This window comes from Schistocerca gregaria, chromosome 3 (assembly GCF_023897955.1).
Source record: "Schistocerca gregaria isolate iqSchGreg1 chromosome 3, iqSchGreg1.2, whole genome shotgun sequence".
In the NCBI taxonomy this organism is placed as follows: Eukaryota; Metazoa; Arthropoda; class Insecta; order Orthoptera; family Acrididae; genus Schistocerca; species Schistocerca gregaria.
Genome location: NC_064922.1, coordinates 516415742 through 516432096, shown reverse-complemented (window position 1 = coordinate 516432096; position 16355 = coordinate 516415742). Strand labels below are relative to the sequence as shown.

Genomic DNA, 16355 nt, shown 5'->3' with positions numbered 1-16355 from the left:
ATAGGTCCAGGTGAAGACGCAGCCTGGGTGTACACCATGGAGGTGTAAGTGAATGGACCTCATGTATAGGTGGTAAATGCAAGGACTCCAGTTCGGATAAAAGGTATCAGACACACACTGTAATAGTAAGCCCTGACCTGGGCTGCTAACGCAGGAGATGAACCACCATAGGTGAGAAAAGGAGATGGTAATACGGATGTGCAGGAAAACTGCGAACGTGTGCAATGTAACTGGTGAGCAGTTGTGCACACCTAACCTTAAACGAAGGAACCCCAGCCTCCAACAGGACACTGGTCACCAGACTCGTTCTAAAAGCTCCAGTCGCTAGTCAAACGTCACAGTGGTGTGCTGGGTAGAGCAAACCCAATGTTGAGGGTGGCACCGAAAAATAACTGCACTCCCACATTCAAGACGGAATTGAACAAGGGCTCCGTAGAGCTGTAGCAGCGAAGAGCATTCAGGTGCTGCAGCACTTCGTTTAAGCTAACGGAGAGTCCTAAGAATCAATATGTCTGCACTATCATGACTGGATTGTCATAAAGGTAAAGTTCTGGTTCCAAATGAACGGTACGATGCAGACAGAGCATGACAACTTCACAGCTGAAAGGTGGAAACCATGGGCTAGAACCCATGACTGTGCCTTGTGGATGGCTCCCTGTAGGCACTGCTCAGCAACAACAGTACTGGAGGAGCGGTACGATAGGCAGAAGTCATCCGCATACAGATATGGAGACATAAACAGCCCTACAGCTGCTGCTAGACCGTTAATGGCCACTAAAAATATAGATACACTCTCAATACCGAACCCTGTGGAATGCCATTCTCATGAATACGGGTGAGAGGCACTATGGGAGGCACCAACTTGGACACAGAAAGAATGAAGCGAGAGAAAGTTTTGGATATAAATCGAGAGCACACCCCCAGAGACCCCACTCATACAATGTGGCAAGTATGTGTCACCAGGTCATGTATTCTTTACGTAAGTCAAAAAACACAGCAACCAGACGTTGGCGCCTGGAAAAGACTTTTCAGATGGCAGACTCGAGGGACACAAGACTATCAGTGGTAGGGCGACCCTGGCAGAGGCTGCCTTGACATGGAACCAGTAGGCCACTTGACTACAGGACCCAAACCAACTGCCAACACACCATACGTTCCACCAGCTTATAGAGAACGTTGGTCAGGGTAACCAAATCAACTGGATTTTTACCATGTTTTAACACCAGAGTGATGGTAGTCTCCCGCCATTGCGATACAAAGACACCACTGCAAAAGATCCAGTTGAAGATGATGAGATATCGTTTGGGGTCAGACGTGAGATGTTTAATCATCTGACTGTGGAGCCGATCCGGCCAGAGAAGCTGAGTCGGGGCAATGTGCAAGGGCACTCAGGAGATTCCATTTTATACATGGGGCATTATAGGGTTCACTGTGACGTGTAGTTAACGAGAAATTTGCAGACAGTTATTTCTTGCATTGTCTGTATCCGGACAGCCACAGCTTTGAGGAGTTTGAAGGGGTACAGGTTCACAACATGCAGAGTTCAGGACATAAATAACTCTGCCTGACACTATTATATTCGCCACAGTTCTTGTAATTGCCGTAGCTCAGCCAGGTGGTGGAAAAAACGCTGCAATTCCACTGGGGGTCGATGTGATCGTGAGACCGGGAAGGCATGAAACACTCAACGAGGTAGTCTATACCACTGGGTCATCTGCTGCCACCGATATAGTCTCAACAAGCTATAACCATTGTGTCCGAGGATCTGGTGAGTTCTAGGTCCTCAGCTAACACAAATCTCATCCTCAGAGCTTGTAGGCAGCAGTGGTGTTGGTGCCACCTCAATTCCCATGGTTTTGAGGGGGTCTTCTTTCTGGATTTCTCTCACCGATTCTTGGGTTTCTCTGGCTGGGAGAGTTTCACTGATTCAGACTCTGGGACTGAGGATGATTGTGAAGCCCTACGACCAGCTTCTTTTGGGCACTTCAGCCACTGGTAGATGTCATCTTTCCCACTAGCAGAAACCTGGGAAGGGAGTGACCCAAGGGACCCCTTCTTATCGAGAGGAGCCGAAGAAGACTTATACATCACTGGCTGAGAAGTGAGGATTTGTTTCCCCGATGGTTGGGGGACAGTGCTCCCAAGGTAGGTGGGGCAGGAGCAACAGTGAGGGATGTGCTCCCCCACCATCTAGGGGCAGGTGTAGTCTTCCGGCTCTGAGAGCTAACTGGAACTCTCAGAACTGATGGGGCTACAAATGTTCTTGTTGCAGTGGCATAAGAGGTCATAGCCACAGGATGTAGGCACAAATTTCCTCTTGGCCGCACTGTACGTCAGTTGGTCCAGGGTCTTTTATTCCACGATTTTCCTTTCTTGCTGTAAAACCCTGCAGTCTGGTGAGCAAGGGGAATGATGCTCTTCACAGTTGATACAAATGGAAGGCAGGCCACACTGAGTATTGTGATGGGATGAACGTCCACAATCTCAATATATGATGCTGGAAGTACAGTGGAAAAACATACTGGAACTTCCAGCACTTAAGGCAGAGGATGCTGTTTTTATCAAGACTGACCCTGATTGCATTTGGACAAGCCCTCCACCTCCCCAAACTTGTCCAAATATTGAGACAAAGGAGTCCCCATCAGCTCTCGTACATACAAGGTACCGGAGTGAATAATGTTCACTGCCATCCTTAACCTGGGGTTCTTCTCATGGTGTGGCCAGAGAGGGGGACGATTTAGGATCATATTTCCTTTCATTGTACCGAGACTTTGAACACTTAGAAATTGCTGGCATTTGATCATCAGCAAGTGACACCGTTACACTCTTCATCACACATTTGCCCTGATGCCACTCACTCCGACCAGGGGCCCTTCCCATGGGCACCACCCAGCCGCAGCGAAGGCCACCTGGCAGGATGGCCATTGCTGGGAGACCCGACGCCTCTGGGCGACAGCCACCTACTCTTGGCATATGCGGGAGGTAACAGCACAGGCATAGCAGAGAAATCCCTGTGTGCCAGGGGGCTACAACCAAGAGGGTACATGGTGGCTCCACCACAACAGACTGGCTACTGTGCTCGTCAGCGCAGAAAACGACACTGCACAGTGGGTGGAGGAAAACACACCCAGGAAGGTGTCCTCGCTCAAGAGATGGAGGATGAGAGGGATTGCAATGCTATGACGAGAAAGGGGGCTAAAGATCTCGATGCACGATGGACACTACGCACCATGTAAGGGACCCTTCCCCAATTGACTCACTCTTTGGGAAAATTTTGAAAAATGAGAGGTCAAACCCTACAGGGGACCATCATATAAAGGCCAAAAGGTGTGGGACTCCTTTTAGTCGCCTCTTACGACAGGCAGGCATACTTCGGGCCTATTCTAACCCCCCACCTGCAGGGGTGACCACAAGCTGAGAAAGAATTACAGGAGTGGAGAATCTATTTTAAGGATAATTCCCATCGGTGCAGTTCAGAAAAGCTGGTGGTGGAGGGAAGGATCAAGGTGGCTCAGGTAGTGAAGCAGCCATCCAAATGAAGTGTGTTATGTTTTGCTGCATGTTGTGCCATAGGGTGGTGCACAGCTTCGTGATGGCCTTTCATCCCAGCGGATAACTGGTTGGTGGCCACATGAATATAAAAAGCTGTGCAATGATTGCAGCAGAGCTGGTAAATTATATAGCTGCTTTCACAAGTGTCCTGGGCTCTGATGCGATATGATGAACCTATGACAAGACTGGAATAGGAAGTGCTGGCTGGGTGAGTGGGGCAGGTTTTTCATCTAGGTCTTCCACAAGACATGATCCTTGTGGCAAGGGGTTCGGATTGTGAGTGGCATAGGGATGGACTGAGATGTTTGAGTCGTGTGAGTGATGGAACACCACTTTAGGAGGGATGGGATGTATCTCTGGTAGGATGTCCCTCATTTCATTTCATAATGAAAGGTAATCAAAGCTCTGGCAAAGGATGTGGTTCAATTGTTCCTTTCCGTTATGGTTCTGGGTGACTCAGGGGACACTCCTTTGTGGCTGATTTTTGGGGGGTGGTGGGAGGATAGGAATTGTGAGGGGACATGGTACAGGACATCTGTTTGCAGACTAGTTCAGGGGGATAGTGCCTGTCAGTGAATGCCTTAATTTAGAAATTCAGAATACTGAGCCTGGGGGTTTTTGTCACTGCAGTTATGCCATTCCTGCATAACCAGGCTACAGGGGAGGAATTTTTTGGTGTGAAAGGCATGAACAGTTGTCAAAATGCAGGTACTGTTGGTGGTTTTAACATGGACAGAGGTGCAGACGGAACTATCAGTGAGAAGCAAGTGGCATGCAGGATTGAGGATCTCCACATGAAGCAAGTGGGAGAGGTGTTGAGGTTGTGAAGCAACAAAGATAGAGTGTCTTGGCACTGGTCGAAATTATGAAGATACCAATAGGCCTGAATCAAGCAAGGTGTTTGGTGTTTTGGGAGGCTAGGAATGTCTCTTCTAACTGGCCCGTAAAAAGGTTGGCATAGGAGGGTGCCATGTGGGTGCCCACATCTGTGCCATAGATTTGTTTATGTATATTCTCTTCAAATGAGAAGTAGTTGTGAGTTAGGATAAAGTTAGTGAAGTACAGGGTGAGTCAAAAAAATGTATACACGCTTTGAACTGTCAGACTATTTCCCGTTCTATAAGATTAAATATCTGTGAGAAAGTAATGTTATGTTTCTTCAACAGGTGGCAGCAGTGGCAAGAAAGTAACTGCAATGTGGCTGACGTGCGTTTGAGCTTTGAAGCGCGGAAGCAGATAATTAAGGCGTACTGGAAGTTTGAGAATGTAGCTGCAGTTCGAAGACAGAGGACAAGTGAGTATGGTACAGAACCACCTTCAAGGTTAACAATTACATGTTTACGAGACAAAATTAAAAATTCATGGAACATTGTGTGGTGTGCATAAAGGTTGATCAGTGTGACCTCATACAGCTACAAGTGATGATTCCACAACAGCGGCCTTGGAACTGTTTCAATGTTTGCCTCAAAAATCTTCAAGGCAAGCAGCACATGAGAGTAATGTAAGTGCTAGTAGTGTGCTACGCATTCTGAAGAAAGGCAAGTTTTGTGTATACATTCCAAGGCTGGTGCAACAGCTTAGTGACAACGTTCCAGATCGAAGGTTAGAATTTTGTGAATGGGTTCAGAAGATGGTGAGATGTGAACCGGGATTTATGGGTAGCACAATTTGATCAGATGAAGCCCAAGTGAAAGTCAATGGATCTGTCAATAGTCACAATTGTGGGTTCTGGCCTGAAGATAATCCTCACATTACAGTTGAAAAGGCTGTGAATTTGCCTGGTGAAAATGTGTGATGTGGTTTGTCTGCAAGGGGACTCATTGGGCCTTTCAGCTTTGAAGCTATTGTTACTGGAGAAACATACCTAACAATGCTTGCTGACTCCATATTCCCTGTCATTTGTGCATTATACGGTAATGATGAGTTTTATTTCAAACGTTTGGGCACAGTAAAAGATGAGGTGTACGAATGTAAACCATGTAACCTGGACACACTTTGGAATGAGGTTTAGGTGGTGTGTGCAGAAATCTCATTTGACACTTTGGTACGATGTACAGAATCAGTGGCGACTCGTACTCAGAAATGTATTGATGCTGAAGGCCACCAGTTTGAACATTAATCACATTTGCAAAGTCCATTTATTTTTCCAATTGGACTTTAAGCTTTCCATTTCCAGAAATTTAATGTTGTAGAACGGTTAATGAATTTTCTATGACACCTCAAAGTGTGTATACATTTTTTGACACACCCCGTATACAAGGAATGAGATAGTGGATTTGGAGTCTGAAGAACATTAAGAAAGATCACGCTCTATAGTGGCAAGACCATGGGCAGGAAGTCTCTTGTTGAAGAAGGTGGGGCCAACAGGATCGAGGAGGTAAAGGGCTTGGAATGATGTTGAGTTGGTGACAGAAGTGGGCAGTGTCTTCGACAGACAACTGGTTGGAAGTAGCATGCAGACAGAGGGCGTGTGGGGTGTCAGAGGTTAGGAGGGAAATGGATTCAGGGAAGATGTTCCAGGAAGGGCTTAAGGCTTTAAGCAGGGATTGGAATTTGTGTTGACTTCTGAGATGGGCTCACTCTAGCCACGTTTATAGGTGGAGGAGTCAGGTAACTTGTGGACGCCTTCTGCCATGTAGTCACTACAGTTCATAACAGTGGAACCTTTGTCTGCAGGTAACATGATTAGGTCAGGATTTGTTTCAAGCTTGTGTATGGCTATTCTTTTTTCTACTGAAAGGTTGGTGTTCAAGGGATGGACCTGGGGAAGGATGGTGAGGGTAAGTTCGAGGTAAGGCCAGTATTACACTGTCAAAAATCTTTGTCAAAGATATTTGATGGTGTAATAGGGAACTTTGTCAAATGTCATCCAATATTTGATCAAATCTAGGGCCTCGCTGTAGAGTTGATCAAAGAAGTCGCTTGTCTTCTGTTCAGTGCAATGTGACATGTTACCACATGGAGCACTAGCATCGTGCAGTGTTCTGTCACCTGTAATGTTTTTATAAACATTGCCAGTAAATACAACTGGTGTGTGCCAACAACAACAAAATAAATAGAGATGTACGAAGCTGATTAGGCGCTTTACAACGTGAGGCACGCTGAACACAAAAATAGATTAAGAAGATTGGAGACCCGACCCGACCCTCTCCTGTAGCAAGGAATCTGAGTGTTGCAGTGAGCCTGTCTTCTGCAGATGTAGCAGTTCTTAAGTGAATATTGTGCTTTGTGATATGAGGATACACTTCATTGAGCGCATACAGAAATGTATGCTCATCCATTCTTAATTAACTGATGCAAGACTTGACGTCCTACACTATAAGCTCACATAACAAGTTTTGTTGAATGCTTTTATCGTGTCGCCGTAAAACCCACGGCTTCACCCAGGTATGTTTCCTTTTTTTTCCCCACTTCTCTTCCGCATGTGCACACAGTGCAATATTGGTACATGCAACTACTCCAGTTAAGTAGTTGTTGCCAGCCCATTTTAAACTTTGACGAAAAATATGACAGTGTAATACCCCTTCTAAGGCTATGTCAAAGATCAAATATATTTGACAGAATATTTGATCACATCTTTGACAAATAAATTTGATAGTGTAATACCGGCACAAGGTATTTCTAAATGTGACTAGCAGATGGCTAGGTAGCGGGAGGGTGAGGATCACAGTTGAATGGTGGCATCAACCGAAAGAGGCAGGGTTCAATGTTTGAATTAAGAATGCTTTTCGTTGGAGCAATTGGTGGCAAAGTGCTTCCCCTGTAGTGACTGTGAGAAGGAGAATAGCTCTTTGACGACACCGACACCACCACCACCACGGACAGTTTCCAGCCTCTGGCCGGGTCTGTATGGAACATATGCCTCTATCTTCACCTTTGATCAGTCTTCTTTCTTCTGGACACATTCCTCTACTCCTTTCAGCCACCTGTCTCTCAGTCTTCCTCTTGGTCTCTTTCCTTCCAGTTTTGTCAGCTGTCCACCAAGACAACGGCTACTGCCAAATGTGGCAAAGAGCAAAGTACAGTACCCTGTGGCACAACATACAGTTCAGCTACTTCAATACCTGAGCCATCTCTATCTTTCCCTCCACCACCAGCTTTTCTGAAATCTTCATTCTCCACTCCTGTAATTATCCTGGCCTCAACCTATGGTAACTTACTGTCCCACATCCTCCCCCAACAGTTTCTACCCCTCTCTGTTCTGGTAACATACTGTCTCCACATCCTCCACCTAACAGTTTCCACCCCTCTCTGTCCTATCATCTCTTCACCATTCTCATTCCCCACCCTGTTTATTTGCAGCCACCTGCCAAAGCATCCGCCCACCTCTCCCTGCTCCTCTATTTTCTAGTTCCTGTTTTCCCCACCTTTCTGCCCCAAAACTTTCTGACACTGGGCCTGTTGGCTGTCTAGTCCCTGCAGATTCCACGAACAGCGTTTGTCTCTCTTGCCATCCACACTACTATCTTCCCCATCCCCTCCAGATTGCTGCTTGCATCCCACAAAATGTTGCATTCCAGCCTGAGATTCTGGAGTTGGCAGTCATGTGTGTGTGTGTGTGTGTGTGTGTGCGCGCACCGAATTTCTTAATCATGCCTGTCTGCAACTATATGTGTCTTCTTTATGGTAAGTACCAATCTATCCTTTCCAACTTTGTAGATATTCCTACCTGGAGTTTCCACTGTTTGATAAAATAGCATCTGGGCCATTCCATGCCAAGTAGTCCAATTTCGAAAAAGTTCTCACATGACTACAATGGATGTCCCCAAAATTGTGTGTGAATGTTTGCACATTTTACTTTCGTCAATTTAACACTTACAGAGAGGTAGTCATTTGTTTGACCACATAGTGTAGCTCTCAATAGTGCATCCATGAATTTTTGGCAACTTAGAGGCATAACATCTCCAGTAATATTTTCTTGAAAGTACCAAAACAGATCTTTTATAACATTAAGTACTCTCTTAAGTAAAATAATAAAAACCTATTTCCTATGCAATTTGCATATGGGTAATTTGATGCGAAGTTAGCCGACGAAATACACATTCGAAATAAAGGTGAAGTTTAACTTTTTATCAATGGAAGTATTTGCAAGATAAACCTGAAACTTTGCTCGTAATATCTTACCAATACAAGGTCTTCAAATATAAAATTTTGTTCTCCCACAGCTTTCAAATAGTTTATGAACTAGAGGGCAAAAATGAAGTTTTTTCTAAAAATGCCAGAAATGTCTATTTTCAGCCCAGTTACAGTCTTCTGCTAGCTCCTTTAAACCATTTTCATTAGAAAGACAATGTTCTAAACCACCTATATAAATTTTATTTCGTTTTGCAATGCAAGCATTTATGGCAAAATTTAAAAAATAAAATATGGAGGTGCATTGAAAATGGGCCCATACACTGCTAGTATTCAAATCTGTCACCTTTCATTCTGTTTTACAACCGTTTAGCAGACACTGTGAAAGATAATATAAAAAGTCCTAATGACAAGGAAATTAACTATAGTCATAAAAACTGCCAAGAATCTACAATATCCAGCTTTACAATTTCTTTTAATGAAAGGGGACATGGAATAAAATAAAAAGAATAGTTTTCTCTTTTTTGGCTCTAATAATTTGAGGTAATCACATTTTAAAATTTAATTGTTTTGGGTTCTGTCTTATCAAAATTTCAGCATCCTACAGCAAATTAAAGACGTGTTAAAAATGCAAGTAGTTTGATGCACACCTAGGTTTAGGATCCTAAAAGAGACCCCTTCTACCTTTGACCTCTTACGTACACAAATGTCTTCTCAGCTTGCGATCCTGGTTAAAGAAACCCTTATGTTTGGTAACATGTAGTAAAGAAATTCACCCATGCTATTGTCGCACAGCTATTGGGCATGGCCCCTATGGCGATGGGGATGCTTTTTTTCTCACTTTTGAAAGGACCTGACAGTGGTTAAACCACCACAGACCATACCAACACATTTATACAATTATTCATATGTACAAAAATGTTCTACAATAACCGTAAACTATGCCAGCATAAAGTACAATATATCTTAAAGCAGAATTAAACAATATAGCTACCACTAGCATGGTAAAATAAATACATAAATAACTTTCTATAACATGAATCCATTTCAAAAAATGTCAGGAAGATTCCTGTGAAGTCCCAAATTTAAACAATGTGGCAGTGCTGTAAAACCTGTATACTATTTATATGATGTGTGCTGCAGCTGATATGCAACAATTTTACTACCATCATCTCCACCACTTTGGTAATGGAAGTTAAACTGTGAAGTTTACAACCAGTTTGATTCTGTTATAGCAGGGAAACAGAATGGAATATCACATTTAGTTGTGACAAAAGACATCAGACATCTTTTGAATTTGTTAGTTATCCTGACCGTCTCATTTGCTAGCTATCAAGACTTTTGATTGTATTCCCAATAGTAGAACATAACAAAAGTTGTCAGATTTGAGTAGCAGCAGAATTTGTGCCCCTTTTCAATGCACCTCCATTTTCCCATTCTTTTTCACGACCTTATATGCTCACACTGCAAAAACCAAACTAAGTATTATGTAGTTTGGGACATGATCTTTCTTATGAAAACAGTTTAATAAAGTTTGCAAAAGACTTTGTGGAAGATTCTGAAAACACAGATACAAGTTGATAGGTGTACTATGGGCTCAAACAAATTACTATATCTCTGGAAGTAATGAATTGATGATCATAAAAAATTTGGTCAGAATCCAAGGTCGTGCATGAACCTCTAGACTACATGGCACAGAACCACCCAGTCTTTATTTGTAAGAAGATTTGCTTTACACATCATTCCTGCTGCCCCCACATTGTTTGCAGTCTTTTCTGTAAGCCTTTGTGAAATACCAACCTTCAGGAGAATTATTTCCAATTTGAGGCAAAGTCACAATGTGTGTCACAATATACGTAACTCCTACATGGAATGAATTTGTGCGTGAAAAATTAATGAAACAGCATTACATGCCTAGACAACAGAAGACTGCTGAAAACCACAGCAAAATGTATTAAAAGTATAAATACAAAAATTGCAGGAAATTGCTCTGTAGGAGATATTGTGTCACACCCCAATGAGTTACATTAACAATTTCAATTAAAAAAAAAAAAAAGACCAGTTATGGTCACCCATTTCCATGATTCATATCTAAGCTCTTCAAATTAAGTTGGATGGGGAAAGGCCCTACATAGATTTGGTTTTATGAAAAATCATAAAACTTGTCTGCCCACTGATTTTCAATGATGGCTCCAAAACAGACAACAAATTATAGGCATTAATATTTAATTTTGTCTTCCAAAACAGCTTCACAGAGTATTCAATCATAACCACTTCCCTTACAAGATAATCAGCTTAAGCTGTACAATACATGAAAGAATACAAACTCTTTTGGATTGTGTAAGTGATATGTCAAAGAAATGACATCTAACAATAGAAACTGGAACAACTGGAAGTAATTCTTAACAGCCATATTCTGAAATTAAAGCAGCATCCTACATACTTCACTTAAGTTAGGGAGACGGGAATAACAATTTTAAAAAAAGGAGTGAAGACTCTCCATCAGAGGCGGTGAGGAAGGGAAGGCGACAAATTCTTACTACTTTCAAGTAATCAAAAGAAAGAAAACAACAAGCAATAACTTAATGGCCCAAACTCTTCCAACTAAGGACTAGGGAGGTGGTGGTACAGCCACATTATAAAGACATTTTACACAAGCACGCCCATTACCTAAACATAATGATCAAAATAAAAAAAAAACATTTCATGTCTTCATTACTATGAATCTACAGAAAATCAGGGCCTTATTTCTGCTGCACATATGTTTTTCACTTGATTCTTATTAAGTGGCCAAACAACAAGCAAACATTCACAAAGAAAATTTTATGGAAGGACACAAAATTTATAAAATGTAAAAATGCTGTAACTTCAAAAGGCACAATTATGTAGCTGTTTTAACAAAAATCACTGTCATTGTTCCGGTAAGCACGCGTAAAAGCTCTACCTGACACTTCTGTCCACCAGGCTATAGTTAACAGCAATTTCCAAATTTGTAACCATTCTCATTTCAAAATGAAATGCATTAAAATCAACATACAACATGAAATTTACACAATTCGATTTCTTTACTGTAGAACTTGAACAGACCAACCCACATAACTAAAAAAAATTTATATACTGCACAATGCTTACTCTGGACACATCACAATAAATTGCCCATTATAAGAAACACACACACACTGCAGAGAATTTCATATGGCTGTTTCAGGTAACTGGTGGTTTGAATCACGGTTGTGCCAAGTTTGGCCTGTATTACCGTTTATATAAAACAGCCAGCCTCAAAAAGTAATTGTACAACAGCCATTACCTACTGCTTCATATACTCTGCTTTGCATTACACATCATCTCATTTTGAAAAGGGTAAAGAGAGTAACCCGGGTTTACAGAGTTATGGACCATGACAGTAGGAAGATTGGTGATCCCTATGACCATGTATCAGACCTGTATAAAATCAGATCTCTGGTGTACACTTTCAGCCCTGCAAGTGTGAGGCAGGACTTCTTCCCCCACCTCTGCTCTTTGTTAAGCATTTCTAAGTTCACATAATACCACATAGGGGACGAAAATAATGACAACTCAGATAAAAAAAATTTTAATTCACACTACTGTCATCCACCATGTGAAACTGCCCTGCATCCAGAGGAAACCCTGTGGATCAGGCGATCTAGACAATCTGGAACCACATTCACTTGGGCCATAGAAGGCATGTAGACACTCCATAAGTATGGCAAATCTTCACCATAATGTGTCCATGTTTTATCACTTTTTTCCGAAAGGGCAGGAAACTATAGTTGAACCGGCAGAAGTTGATCCTGTCAGCTGCAGTGAGCTGGACACAGCAGCTTCACAGTCCTACCTCGACCAATAACGTAATGTGGTTTTGTGAACACCTCTATGACAACACCTCAGTGTTGTCACAGCTCTGTATAAAACTACCATTTTCGCCTACAGCTGTCAGCACTTCGCACTTTAAAGCTGATAACAGCACTGAGCTGTCAGATCTTCGTACGCCATCCAACTACAGGGTTTCACATCCCACCGGCATTGAGATCATTAGAGACATAGCACAAGCTCTGAATGTTTTTGGCAGTGCCCTTTCAAAGCAATCTTATCAGCATTTGCCTGATGTGACTTATGAGAAACACAGTAAACCTACATCTGGATGGCTGGATGCAGATTTGAACTATCGTCCTTCCAAATGAGGGTCCTGTGCGCTAACCAAGCTGCATCACTTTGCTCCACATTTTTCAACAGAAAGTGGGTTTCTTTATCAACAAGATAATTACAAAGTAAAATTGGTTGTGTTCTTGATAAACTGGAATAAGCAACAGGTCCTATACTACCACACTGAACCCACTTATCAGCAGGCCAAACAGTTCCATGGTATATTTATTTACCTACTTTCACTCATCCAAGGCTCATCACACAATGATAATGGAATTTTAATACAAAGAAAGCAATAGGGTGAAGTGGGCTAAGTGTAACCATGGGGTTAGTGTAACTACGGCTTATTATGCCTTAAAGAAGCTGTATTTTTACCTCTGGCCTATCACACATGTTAATTTACTCCTTTCTTTGTTATATTTAACCATAAGTTGTCAAATCTGACAAATTGGTAATTAATTTTTGGACTTGAATTGACATCTAAATTTTCACTCTGCGAGAGAAAGACATGCTCAGAATTTGGTGGTCTATCATTTTGGCAGCTTTAAAGATAACTGCACGAATTTTAGGTTACAAACTAACTTTTGCATGATAATTTCAAATATGAGATTTGTTTTACTCTACTGGTAAAGCTCTTGATATGCCAGGCATGGTTACACTTACCCCAACTTTTTCCCATGTGGGGCACGTGTAACCAATCGGCTGGGGCAAGTGTAACCGGGGTGGGGGTGGGGGTGGGGGGGTGTTACACTTGCCCCAAACAAACTTACTGGAACATATTTATTTATTTAAGCCATAACCTTGTTTTTGCCACCACACTAGATCAACTAAACTGGCCTTCCTGTACATATGGATACCACAATGCCTGATGTGCTGGATTTTTATATCTACCGAGTGTGTGAGATTTTATTTTTTATTTAAGTTTACTATATTTTTAAACCATGTTTCCTTTTTTAAAATATGACAAAACTGTAAAGAATGCCACCATTTCAGTTACAGTACAGTATGTGAAGCATTGTTTGACTGACAACAATATTGAGCATGATAATACATCCTGAAGCCAATGGAGTGTTTAAGACTGTGAAATCTACTTGGGACCAAATGTTAACACGTCGCCAGAGACATCAAGGGGTAAAAATTAGCAAACATGACTTTTCCTATCTCCTCACTGCTGTATGGAATGAAACACCACCTGATTTGTTAAAAAGTGGTTTTCAAAAAGCAGGAATATTCCCTTGCAGTGGAGAAGGAATTGATAAAACTTATTATGATCCCGAGGCATATAAATGATATGTAGCTCATACCAAATCTTTGGCACAACAAATCCATTGACAGCTCACGATAATGCAGCCATAGACTGTGTGGAAGCTACGTCTAACAAAGTACTCAGGTTTTTGGGAAGCTTCCAGCTGAACAACCTCCAGAATTTTATAGGCCTACATCTACTAAGCCCTGCAGTTTTCCCAGTATCGGAGTTCTTTCTCAATCACTTCTGAGCTAACCAATGTTTCATTGTGTTCTGGAACTTCAGATTTGTCACTTGAAAGCTTATTGGAAACAGTCTAACAGTGTAGTCCCACTGGTAAAACAAAGAAGAAAAATTATTTTTTAGTTTAGCTAACATTTTCTGTGTATTTCATAATATACAAAGAGGCGTGTGCAAAAAGTTCATATCTTGAGTAAAATTTAAGATATTTTAATAATTTAAAAATCCTCAAATTCAGTAAAAATTGGGTAATCATGTCAGTTACCCCAAGTCTCTTTTACAATGCTCTGTATGGGTACAACACAAAATTTTGAAAAATTATTTCACAATATATTTTTTTTTCAAAAACAAAATGCATATTGTTTAAAAGTCAATAAGCCAAACTTTAAGCATTAAATTTCAAAATCATATCTTCAATAACAAGTTGGCAATTTGGAGTCAAAGTTGAACTATGCCAAAATGTGGTTACACTTACCCCACTTCACCCTAGCTCAAAATGCATGTATGCTTATGACTATAGAACATGTGTCCAAATCTGGTCTTCATGAAGCAGCTATCCCAGATACTACCCCTCATTAATTTCACACTGTTATAAACAGCAGATGTGATGCCTCTATGACATCACACAACCCAAGAACTCAAACTTTTCCATGCAGGCCTAATTTCATTTCAGTATATTACTTCTTATACCACAAATTTTCCAAGAGATAATTATGCAGCCATCATTTTCCTTATTTGACTGAAGCTCCATGTCAAAAACTTCAGTTAGATATCTGCTGCAAACTTCAAATAAAACAAAGAACTGACCCAACATTTAATGCGCATTATTGAGAGAGCTGCACACGGAAATCTAATACAATATTTATTAATCACTGTAAAACAAAAGTGGAAGTTGGTGACGGCTAAAATCTATATTAATCTTCTAAGGTGCTGGATTATTTGTTATTGGGAGAACAACGAATATGGAGTTCTTATATAAAAGTTTCTGGTGCATAATACTGTTATCTTTTTAATGAAATAACTTAATGTAGCTTAAACAGGCAAATGAAGTACTTTCTCTCCTTCCCTTTATTTATAAATTAACAGTGGACAATAAATATGTACGCCAACTTTTAAACTGGAGTACATTCGAACTCTAGTTTTAACTTCAACTTTTATGTTCATGTTTAGTACTTCAAAATTCAGTGCCTTAACTCCAGCACATCACAAATTCCGAATCTCTTCACAAAAAAGTCGACTGTATTACGAAAGTAATCGTTACGAACTAAATGTAACCTAGCTGAAAATGAGTATTTTCAGATATACTTTAAGCCACTGCAGATAGTTCTGTATTAAACTGTGCATCGCGCATATTATCATTAGGGTCCCACAGACCCCACAGACCTCCGCAATGTATATATCTATACATACAGATCATTTTCACACACGTCAAAAGAAACAGTTACAAATTATACTTACTTGTCAACCGCACAACGTGGTAATTATGGAACTCACATCTCCTTATCCACAAACTAACATAACGATCATAACGACCTAGACAACTTCGAACAAAGTGTACGTTACATTTGAAAACTTAAGCATCTATGTGACTGCGACACAAGAAATAGTACGCAAATACAACTGTGTAATCAAGTTTATACTTTTGTACACTGACGAGTGAAGTTCATAACTTTGTCTGCAACATGATAAGACTTCAGTTAAGAAAGCTTATATCCCATAATTAGCAACTTTTATGATTACTACAGGACGCGTAGTGTTTTCAAACAACATTTCATTTTGAATACGAGACTTGTGATTGGTTAGATCTTTTCCTAACTTTGCGCGGCAACGTAAAGGATATTCAGAATACCAACATCCACATTTCTTCGTACTCGAACTAAAAATGTTACAATTAATATTGTTTCCGAACTTATGATTTCATCGACAGAATTTCGTCCTATTATTTCGTATTTCTCTGTATATACACAAAATAAACCGAATTCAAACAAAAAATACCAGAAAACAATATGAAAATTGAAATAATGGAAGAGTAATTTTGCTGCAAATAAGCGAATGTGTCAATATTTACACCTTTCTTGAA

At 41.0% G+C, this 16355-nt stretch overlaps 1 protein-coding gene across 5 annotated transcripts in view; it reads right to left on the bottom strand.

The window, feature by feature from the left end:
• LOC126356140 (proliferation marker protein Ki-67-like) overlaps positions 1–16145 on the bottom strand; it is an 80177-nt gene extending 64032 nt beyond the window's left edge. For all 5 annotated transcript variants that reach the window (XM_050006852.1, XM_050006853.1, XM_050006854.1 and 2 more), the window contains exon 1: positions 15734–16145. The gene's annotated coding sequence lies outside the window, so the exon portion shown is untranslated. The remainder of the gene's footprint in view (positions 1–15733) is intronic.
• Positions 16146–16355: the final 210 nt, after the last annotated feature.